The sequence below is a fragment of the Tiliqua scincoides genome, chromosome 4 (genome assembly GCF_035046505.1).
Source record: "Tiliqua scincoides isolate rTilSci1 chromosome 4, rTilSci1.hap2, whole genome shotgun sequence".
Classification (NCBI taxonomy): Eukaryota; Metazoa; Chordata; class Lepidosauria; order Squamata; family Scincidae; genus Tiliqua; species Tiliqua scincoides.
In genome coordinates, this window is record NC_089824.1 from 9,411,093 (window position 1) to 9,422,459 (window position 11,367).

Below are 11,367 nucleotides of genomic sequence, written 5' to 3' on the forward strand. Positions count from 1 at the left end.
TTCCTTAATAACCCTTGGGTGTATGCCATCAGGGCCCGGTGACTTATTGATCTTTAATTTATCAATGAGGTCTGAAACATCTTCTCTTTTAACCTCTATCTGACTTAACTCCTTGGTTAGGAGGGGCCGTTCGGGCAGCGGTATCTGCCCGAGGTCTTCTGCCGTGAAGACAGATGCAAAGAACTCATTTAATTTCTCTGCCATCTCTAAGTCTCCTTTTATCTCCCCTTTCCCTCCCTCACCATCCAGAGGGCCAACCGCTTCTCTGGCGGGTTTCCTGCTTCTAACATATTTGAAGAAGCTTTTATTATTCCCCTTAATGTTGCTGGCCATGCGTTCCTCATAGTCTCGCTTGGCCTCCCATATCACCTTCTTACATTTCTTTTGCCACAGTTTATGTTCCTTTTTATTCTCCTCATTAGGGCAAGACTTCCATTTACGGAAGAAAGCTTCCTTGCCCTTCACAGCCTCTCTAACTTGGCTGGTTAGCCATGCGGGCACCCTCCTGGATTTAGTGGAACCCTTCTTTCTTTGCGGTATACACCTCTGCTGGGCCTCTATTACTGTTGTTTTAAGCAGCCTCCATGCACTCTGGAGAGATTAGACTCTTTTTTCCCTCCCTTTCAACCTCCTTCTAACCAGCCTCCTCATTTGAGGGAAGTCCGCCCGTCGGAAGTCAAGGGTTTTTGTTAGAGATTTGCCTGGTATTCTTCCCCCAACGTGCACGTCAAAACGGATCGCAGCATGATCACTGTTCCCCAATGGCTCAGTAACGTTTACATCTCTAACCAGGTCCTGCGTACCGCACAAAATTAAATCCAGAGTCACCTGTCCTCTGGTGGGCTCCTTGACTAGCTGATCTAAGCCACAGTCATTTAGCACGTCAAGAAATCCGGTTTCCTTATCGTGACCAGAACACAAATTGACCCAGTCAATATGAGGATAATTGAAGTCCCCCATGATTACAACCCTGTCCCAGTGTGTCCCTGTCCCAGTGTGGTGAATTGTAATTCACATATGGGAACATATTAGGCATAAAAGTAGTTCTTATGGAACCAAAGGTTTGCTTGATTTTAGAAAAGTCTTAAGAACAGACAAAAGCTTTAACATTGCAGGAAAGCTTCACAGGTGTTTCTATGTTGACATTAGCATAGGAGAAAGGCATGCAGGGAAGAGATAACAGTGCCAGTGGAAGTACATTGTGTCATCGCCTTAATGAGGATGGTACGGAGACCTGTCAAGGAAGTCCCTAATTGGATTGTTGGATGCGAGTAAGGGTCAGTACTGGATAAAATGATATTATAGCAACCCCTGCTGGTTCTTGAAAACTTTGTAATTCAATATGTTTAACTTCACCTTTTTTGGAAACCTGTAACTTGAAGCTCACCTATCAGGTGTCTCTAAGGTTATCTACAGCCTATTAAAAGTTAGCCCCATCTATGATGTCAAACTTTAGCCAATGAGAAGTTCAGATTTTCAAACAAAGAACCCAGAATGCTATAAAGGGTCCAGTTAACATTGACAATTGCTCTCAATGCTTTGAACATTAGTCCCATGAGATGCCCGTTGCTAGCAACGAAATAAAGCCTGCAAACGATCACCCTGGAGTACTGAGTCTTGCTTTCTTGCACCTTGCAACACTGTAATGGTCCCTCCCCCCGAGATCCGCAGAAAACTGAATCCATGGATATGGGGGATGCCTGTATTAGGCATTGGATGAAACTTTCCACTATTGGAGAGGTCCAGGGAAAGAGAGGTCCTCTCTTTCAACAGGGGAGAACAACTTACAGTTGTTGGAACCTGCTCCTCGCTCAGCAAAGCATTCATCACCTCCGCTGTCCACATTTGTGGTATATCTACACTGGCCAGCCAGCACATCTAACAGAAGATTTGCTCTGCACATGTCAACGTGCTTGTTTATTGTATTATTAATGAATGCAAGCCCTGTACTCTTTGCAGGCAGCAAAAGAGAAACTGCATTTGAATGTCTTTGATTTGAGAATGGGCAGCTACACAAGAAAAAGCATAAACTGTGCATCATTTATGAGGAAGGAATTGCTATGTGGGCTCTGTAGTTGCAGTGGGTAGGAAAGGGGGGAAGCTTGGTATATCTGATGATTGATCTTAACCCATCAAATTTATGCATTATCAAAACCAACACAGCATTCAGGCAAAGGGTAGATCCCACCTGACTTGCACTGATCGGGAAAATCTCCATGTTTAGAATTACTACAGAAACTAGATAAACATTATTAGCATTGCCACTTCCCAAATCCAGGCTGCATTCCTATCCGTGCTTACTTGGGAGTAAGCTCCATTGACAATAATGGGACTTCTAAGTAGACTTGCAGAGAAGTGAGCTCCCAGTGGCTTCTCCTGCAGTATTTTGCACTTAGATATAGATAACCATATCTATAGAGAGGGAGGGTGCTTGCATAGTGAGTAACAAGTGTCTTGATGCACACACATGCTCATATATCCTCAGAGGAGAGTCTCTCTACCTTATTACCTGGCGAGAAAGAGCTAAACTACCTATACAGAGCCTCCTTTCCAGATTTGTTCTCTCCTTTGTGGCCCTCAGAACGTCTTCGGAGGCTCGGAGAGGCCACATGTAGTCTCCCTGAGCCTCAGAAAGTCACTTTTTCACCTCTGGTCTGCCATCAGCGATTCAGGTTGGCACTCTTTCAAGGTGTGGTGTCCAGCGCAATGTACCACTATGCCCTCCTTAGCTACGCCACTGATGCTGCTTTCCTCTGGAGACCACTAGAAAGAAAGGGAGTTACTGATTAGGAAAGGTGATAATTAGCAGGCTGAAATTCTTTCCTTCGTACCTTATTGCTTACCTATCTGCCAAAGCGGCACAGGGTGTTTAAGGGGAAGTGTTTATTGAAACTTACCATTTCCATCTTGCATTTGTTGATTCTTATAGTTCTTTAATAAATTCCTTAACTGTTCACTCTGTGTCTGTCTGTTTTGATGGGTGAATCACTGGAGGGTAGTCTCACCATTGTGACAAGGTCCTGGGGACAAGGATTCTTCCAACAGTGGCACTAGACCAGGTACATCTTATAATACCACCTGAAGTTTGGTGCTGTGTAACAGACTGCCTAACCTGAAGTTAGCTACTCAGGGCCCAATCCTATTCAACATTCCAGCACCAATGCAGCCCCTAGGTAAGATAACAAATGTTCCCAGACTTTGAGGAGTCCTCCATGACTGCCCCCCCATTGCACGATGCGGCGCATGCCTTGTTGGCATGGCTGCATCAGTGCTGGAAAGTTGGATAGGATTGGGCCCTCAGTTGTCTGAGAATTTTCTATCAATCACAAGTCCCCTGTGAGAAGCCTTGACCTCATGGGAATGGTCACGTTGTAGGGAAGAGGGAGAAACCATCCCAACTCCCAAGAGGGATGAGCCCAGTCAACCTGTTCTTGAATGCTCTTTTAGGGCTGATGGTTGGTGCCAGAAAAAGCCTTCCCTTGTGAGAGGATAGTAGAAGTGGGGATGTGGGGGCCTCAAGTCCAACTCCACCTGAAACCACTGGACCCCAGACAACCCCAGGGGAGGGGAATGATTTGGCATTTCACTTGTTTCACTTGTGCACAAATATACTGGCTCCCAGCTGTCGCAAACGTACTGAAAAACATGTTAGTGCAGAGTTGAGATGCGTGCTGACCTCACATAGCTGACTCCATGACCAGCGGAGGTAGGTTTATGCCGGCCAGTGCAGGACAGACTGGAACAGGGGGTGGGAAAGGGCAGTAGGAGGGAGGAATGGAGGTGGGAAAGGGGCATTTTTGGGTGGGGTGAGAGTGCTGCTGTGCAGGCCAGATCTCACCCCTCGAGCTGTGTTACATGGGTCGCTCAGATTTGCAACCCAGAAATTGTGGGCACAGATCTGAGTAGCCCCATAGGACTGCCTGAAGAGTTGCTCAGGTTAAAGGGAAGGAAATCCCCTTACACCAAGTTGAGCCCCAGCCTGCACCAAATCTGTGCTGGTTATACGGCAGGCCAGGAGGCCTGCCTGTTCTAGCACTGGTTGGGATTGCACCCTTATAATCACAAAGACAGGAGTATAGGAAGATCCCTTCTATGGAGTCAAACTATTGGTCCACCTAGCTCACAGTCTACCCTGACTGGCATTGGCTCTCCAATGTTTCCAACACAGGTCTTTCCCAGCCTTACCTTAAAATGCCAGGGACTGAGTGAAAGCAGGTGGTCTGTCACTGAGCTATGCCCCAAGACTGGGGGCCCAATCTTATCTGACTTTGTGATGCTGTAAAGGCATGTACGAGGGTCGCCCAGAAAGTAATGCACCACATTTTTTTTCTCAGCCTACAGTAATGGTACGAATGCGAAACTTTAGATATACATTATTTGAATTTTCAGGAGTGCGCACACAAATTTTTGGTTTCTTCAGACAGATAGCGTAGCTGCAGCAGTGTTTCAAAATGGAATCTGTAGTGATGTACGTTACAAGCAGCGTGTCGTCATTGAATTTCTCACTGCGGAGAAAGATACTGTTGGGAACATTCACAAACGTTTGTGTACAGTTTATGGAGAATCTGCAGTCGACAGAAGTACGGTTAGTCGCTGGGCACAGAGGGTGAGGCCATTAGAAGGTGGTTCGGCAGAGCTCCAAGATTTGCAGTGTTCGGGGCGGCCATCCACGGCTGTCACACCTGACAAGATGCAGCTTGCTGATGTGCTCATTCGCGAGGACCGACGCATAACAACTAGGCAGTTGGCGCTGAAGCTGTCAATCAGCAAAGGAAGTGTGGATGCAATCATCCGTGCTCTTGATTACTCAAAAGTGTGTGCACGATGGGTTCCGTGCTGTCTTATGGTGGACCACAAATCTCTCAGAAAAAACATTTCTTCTGAGTTGCTGAAACGTTTTGAAGATGAGGGGGAAGCATTCTTGTCCAGGATTGTGACAGGTGATGAAACCTGGGTTCACCATTTTGAGCCTGAAACAAAATGACAGTCGATGGAATGGCGTCATCCTCAATCTCCACAGAAGAAAAAATTCAAAGCAACTGCTTCCACCGGTAAGGTCATGATCACTGTGTTTTGGGACTGTGAGGGCGTCATTCTCATTGATGTGATGCCAAGAGGCAGCACCATTAATTCTGAAGCTTATGTGAAGACATTAACCAAACTCAAGAACTGCTTCCAGCGACTTCGGCGCCATAACAACCCAGGTGAATGTTTGATTCAACATGATAACGCTCGGCCTCACACAAGTTTGAGGACTTCGGAACACATCACTAAACAGGGTTGGACTGTGTTACCCCATCCACCCTACAGCCCTGACCTAGCTCCCTCAGACTTCCACTTGTTTGGGCCATTAAAGGATGCCATTCGCGGAAGACGTTTTGAGGATGACGAAGAGGTGATTTGCACAGTGCAGAAATGGCTTCGTGACCAGAACAAGGAGTGGTACCGACAGGGCATACATGCCCTTGTGTCTCGCTGGAGGAAGGCCATAGAACTGGACGGAGATTACGTGGAGAAATAGGGAGTGTAGAAGAAACATCATTCTTTCTTGTGTGCAAGTTTCATTGTGTTCAATAAATAATTGTTGAAGAAAAAAAATGTGGTGCATTACTTTCTGGGTGACCCTCGTATGAAAGTGCTCATGTCTTCTGACCTTAGCAGCCGTTGGCGCTGCAGCAGTGAGCAACACTGAGGCAGGCAAGCTGTCACTGGAGGAGGGTGGGGGTAGAACAGGGGAAGAAGAGGAACAGGAGAGTTTCTCTGTGGGGAGGAGGTGGAACAGCAGAGGAGAGGGTGGGAGAAGGGGGGGGTGGATCCTAACAGCACTGACATGCGCCAGGATCCTATCCCTTTCCCTTCTCCCATTCCCTCTCCTTTACCCTCCTCAGTTGTGAGCCAGTGAAATGGCTTGTGCAGATCTAAGGAAACCCAATGGGGCAGTGGAGGGAACGAAAGTTCCCTTACCATGAGAAGGCCTCAGGGACTGTCGTCCCCCCCCCGCCCCACGATGTTGCATGAGCTCCAATGGCATGACTTGATTGGCAGAGGGAGGGGGAGTTAGGATTAGGCTGTAAATCAAGGAGCCCCACCAGCACCCAAAGTATTGGGGCATTTCACGTGGAAGTATATCAACCCTAAAAAAAAAAATCAGTGGCGGTTTATTTTGCATTAGAGGTTACCTTAGAATCAAGACCTAGATCTGAAAGGCTACACCTCCGTTTTGCTCCCACCTCTTGGAACGGCGCCAAAGGGGCGGGGAAGGGGCTATTTGCATGCTGCAGTGAGGCTCCCTGCAAAATGTAGTGCTTTGCACCCCCTCTGCCTACACCACTGGGTTACCCACATGGCTTTGATTGGTAGGCAGAAGGCACTGTGATCAAAACTGTGATACAGGCACTGCTTGGAAGCCAGTTCATGGCATCTGGGTGTATGGATCTCAGGTTGGAAACTCAGCCCAGGCCAGTGGCATTGCTAGAAGGGGGAGGCAAAGCACTAAGTTTTGCAGGGAGCCTCACTACAGCATGCAAACAGCCCCTCCCCCTTGGATCCAGGAGAATGCCTGTTTTGCTCTCTGCCCCCAACCCCATTAGGAATGGCTTCAAAGGGGAGGGGAAGGAGCTGCTTGCACACTGCAGTGAGGCTCCCTGCAAAACTTAGTGCAGTGGTTCTTGTTCCTTTAGCACTGGGACCCACTTTTTAGAATAAGAATCTGTCAGGACCCAGTGATGTCATGACTGGAAGTGACATCATCAAGCAGGAAAATTTTTAACAATCCTAGGCTGCAATCCTACCCACTCACCCAGGAGTAAGCCCCATCTACTCTCATTGTTAAAAGCATATACACAGTAGCCTGTTAAAGTACAGATCTGTGATATTCCCCCAAATGCAGTCACATACCATGGCAGCATCAAGTCTAATATATTAAAAATAAAATATTGAAATGAATGGGGACCCACCTGAAATTGGCTTGCAACTAACCTAGTGGGGCCCAACCCACAGTATGAGAAACACTGACTTAGTGCTTTGGCCCCCTCTAGCTATGCCACTGGCCTGGCCAGGCCAGGCCCAGGTGGACACACACCTGTGCGGTAATAGAGAGATTTCTGGGATTCGGTCTCTGAGTCAATGCTAAACAGGCAAAAACTCCTTTAAAAGCATATAGAATGTTTATTTACAGGCTATTTACAGATTAGGAATAGATTAGGATGGATACAGGTTCGAAGTTACCCCATGGTGGATCTTGGTTTCTCAGAGAACCACACCCAAATCTTCTTACTTGTACTCTGTCACAAACAACTGACCCATGTGATATTGCATGTCATTTCCCTTTCCTTATTTGGCATACTGGTGCATGGTTCCAGCCCTAACTGGGAAGTCTGTTAGCCATGTATGGAGAAGTTTCTGGCCTGCAACTTTGATTACATAAGACGCTGGAATTTTCCTTTTGGGAAAGCTATGACGCACATGTTTTTCTCTGCAGGTCATCTTGACATAATGACCTTTTCTATCCTGTTTTTAACAGAAAAACTAGTCACTACTTTGGCTCCTAATTTCAGGTGTTTTTCTTATCTGAGAGAAGTTAGGTTAACCCTTAAAATATCCATCAGCGGCAGATAGACAAAAAAAGGGGGTGGCGGACTCCCAAGATCCTCACTCTGGTGGCACTTATTGTCTGGTAGTTCAGTGGTTCCCTCCTACAACACATTCTCCAGAGGGGGATGGAGACCTGCTTGGATGGCTAAGAGCCCAGTCCTATGTATGTCTACTCAGAAGTAAGTCCCATTATACTCAATGGGGCTTACTCCCAGGTAAGTGTGGATAGGATTGCAGCCTAGGAAAGGGAACGTGCTTGATCCAGAACGCAGGTCAACCGGGTCGGAACCAGAAGATTTTGCAACAGATCCACCCGTCAATCACTATTCTCCTTGTGTCTTTAGATGCCTTTTACAGCAAGCCACTCTGGGAGCCAACCTGGTGGTAAGGGCGATAACAGGAACACCAGAACATAAGAAGAGCCCTTCTGGATCAGGCCATAGGCACATCTAGTCCAGCTTCCTGTATCTCACAGCGGCCCACCAAACGCCTCAGGGAGCACACAAGACAACAAGAGACCTCATCCTGGTGCCCTCCCTTTCATCTGGCATTCTGATGTAGCCCATTTCTAAAATCAAGAGGTTGCACATACACATTATGGCTTGTAACCCGTAATGGATTTTTCTTCTAGAAACTTGTCCAATTCCCTTTTAAAGGCATCTAGGCCAGACGCCATCACCACATCCTGTTGAGACAAGGCCATGAAAACAAGTCATTTATGCTAAAACAAATGAACCAAATGTTAATGCTATGTTATGGGTGTTTATAGTTAAATTAGTTTAAAACAAATTATTGGTTTATATGTTCAGGAAATAGGGAAAAGTGTTTATTATTAACAGTATTTATATACCGCTTTTCAACTAAAAGTAAAAGTTTATATGTTTAGCATGCTTATATGTTCAATACCAAAAAAGCAATTTTGGTTTCTGTCTGCAAATTGCAAGCTGGCTGTAAATTAGCAAAGGAATGTTTCTTGGCAAACTGCCAAAGCATCAGATAAGGAAAATGCTTCATGAAAAAAGGGAGTATGAAGCTGGAATTTACATCTGAAGCTTAATTGCTAGTATGGCAAATGAAAACAAGTGGTAAATCAAAAATACAGTCTAGTAAGCACTGAGAGAGTTATTTACACCAGAGCATCACAGAAGTGTCAAATAAATTACTAAGTTTGCATGCATTCTTCAATATTTAATAGTTATTGTTTAAAAGTGTAAATTAATGTTAGTAGCAATATATGCTAGCTTAAAGTGAATTTTAGCTGTTAAAATAATTTGATCAAAGCATATAATACACAGAAAGGTGAAAAAACTATTAAAAGAGGCTTAAAGTCACAAGTTTGAAAAAGTAATTCAAATGCAACCTTAAAAAGCAGATATCTGGCAAAAGTTAATTAACAAGGAAACTCTGGAATGTGGTATAAAGTTACTCCTCACAGATAAGACTCTTATCTCCTGTAGACTCAAGGTCCTGCCTGACACTTTAATTGGAACTAAAGAGTTACAACTCAAAGAGAGACAGATTTAGATAGCAAATAGGGAGGAAGCAGGATGCACTTGCAACAGTTAATTGGGAAGAGTTATATCTCTTGGCACCAAGAAGCAACTAAAGGTTATACACAGGTTAGAAACATTTTAATGAGGAAAACTAGCAACATTAGATAAGAAAGGCCTTGGCAAGGTCGGTTTATCTGTTGCCAATTAAAATAGCATTTTCTGAGATACAGACACCTGCAGAAACTAGCTAGACTGGAACAGATAAGCAAGAACATTCCTAAGAAAGTCACCTAATTAAGCCAAAACATAATGGGAGCCTCTGTCTGAGCTGAAAGCTGACAGAAAAAGCTGAATTTAGTTAGAAAGAGTTCTTAAAATTCTTTTTACAATAAGAAGTTAGTTTGTCTTGTATTAAATATATGTTTATACCACTATACATCACAGTAACAGGTCACATATAGAGAATCACACATGGAATCAAGAGAAGACCAAAAAGGCCTAGTTTAAACAGAGGTTGGCAGAAAGCCCACAGTGATTGATGAGACCGGACAGAAAGGAATTTAGAAAGATAACACTGGTGGCTCTGTCAGGGTCAGAAATAAGCACAAAACATACCAAAAGCCAGTAGATGAGTAAAGAGTGCCATCTAGTGGTTGTTAGAAACAATGTTTTCTATATGTCTAATGTATGTTTTTGCCTTTTTTGGAACTTGTAACTTGAAACCAACAAATCAAATGCTTGTAAAGTTATCTGTGGCCAACCCTGAGAAAGCCCCCATTTCTGATGTCACACATCAGCCAATGAGAAGTGTAAGACTCCTCAAACAAAGGAGCCAGAATCAAATATAAGTGAGAGGCTCACACTGGAAAATCACTTTCTCTGAGGGCTCTGAGAGTTCCCACATAGCTCTCATTGCTCTGAGTTTGCTTTTGACCTTTACTCTTGACCTTGCAACAGTGTGGCAAGGAGTTCCACAGACCAACTACGTGTTGAGTAGAGAAATATTTTGTTTGTCCTAACTCTCCCAACACTCAATTTTAGTGGATGTCCCCTGGTTCTGATGTTGTGTGAGAGGGTACAGAGCATCTCTCTATCCACTCTGTACCATCCAGGCATAATTTTGTATGTCTCAATCATGTCTCCCCTCAGGTGCCTCTTTTGGAGGCTGAAGAGGCCCAAATGCTGTAGCCTTTGGAAGGTGCCCCAGCCCAGTAATCATTTTAGTCGCTGTCTTTTGCAGCAGGAAACATTTCAAGTCTCTGCTCCAGGGCCTTTTATTTTTCCAGCCACCAGCAGTCACTTCGCTTTTGTTCTCCTTAGGGCACAATCCTAACCAGGTCTACTCAGAAGTAAGTCCTATTTTGTTCAATGGGGCTTACTCTCAGGAAAGTGTGTTTAGGATTGCAACCTTAGTATTATAACTGGGCTGCTACTATGCAATAGATATAGATACTTTTGATGTCAAATAAATGGTTTCTTCTTGGCTGGGGCAGGAGGAAGGGGAAACAAACTCAAAAGTTGCGTGCTGCACTGGAGCAGAAAAGGGGGCGTGTAAGGCTGCAATCCTATTCACAACTGGGTCTAAGCCTCATTGACTAAAATGGGACTTACATCTGAGTAGATATGGCTATGCCTTTCTACTCAGAAGTAAGTTTCATTATAGTCAATGGGGCTTACTCCCTGGTAAGTGTGAATAGGATTGCAGTCTAACCCAGTTTAGCAAAGCATCTCAATAACACAGAAGAGCATTGCATATTAACTCGTTAAAATTTTTAAAAAATGTATTTATATATATATGTTGGTATATTTTAACCAGGGCTGCAGAGATGTGTGCGATGCTCTTCTGTGTGTTATTGCAAGCAATACATTTGCAAACTCCAAATTATTTGCAATATGTAACACCTGCACAACTTAGGGCCCAATCCTGTCCAACTTTCCAGCACTGGTGCAGATGCAATGCAGCCCCAAGGTAAGCGAACAAATGTTCCCATACCTTAAGGGGGCCCCTGTGACTGCCCTCCTCCCACTACAGGATGCAGTGTACACCCCACTGGCACAATTGCACCAGCACTGGAAAATTGGATAGGATTGGGTCCTTAAACACTTGTGCATACATTGCAATCCTATATATATCTATAGTAGTGTGTGTGTGTTGTGTATATATAGGACAGTTGTGCAAAGATGGCAATGCATGCACAAGCGCTCGCTTTGTGCACGCACTGCCATCTTTGCACAAGCGTTCACTTGTGCACGCACTGCCCTCAGGCACGCCTCCTCCGTC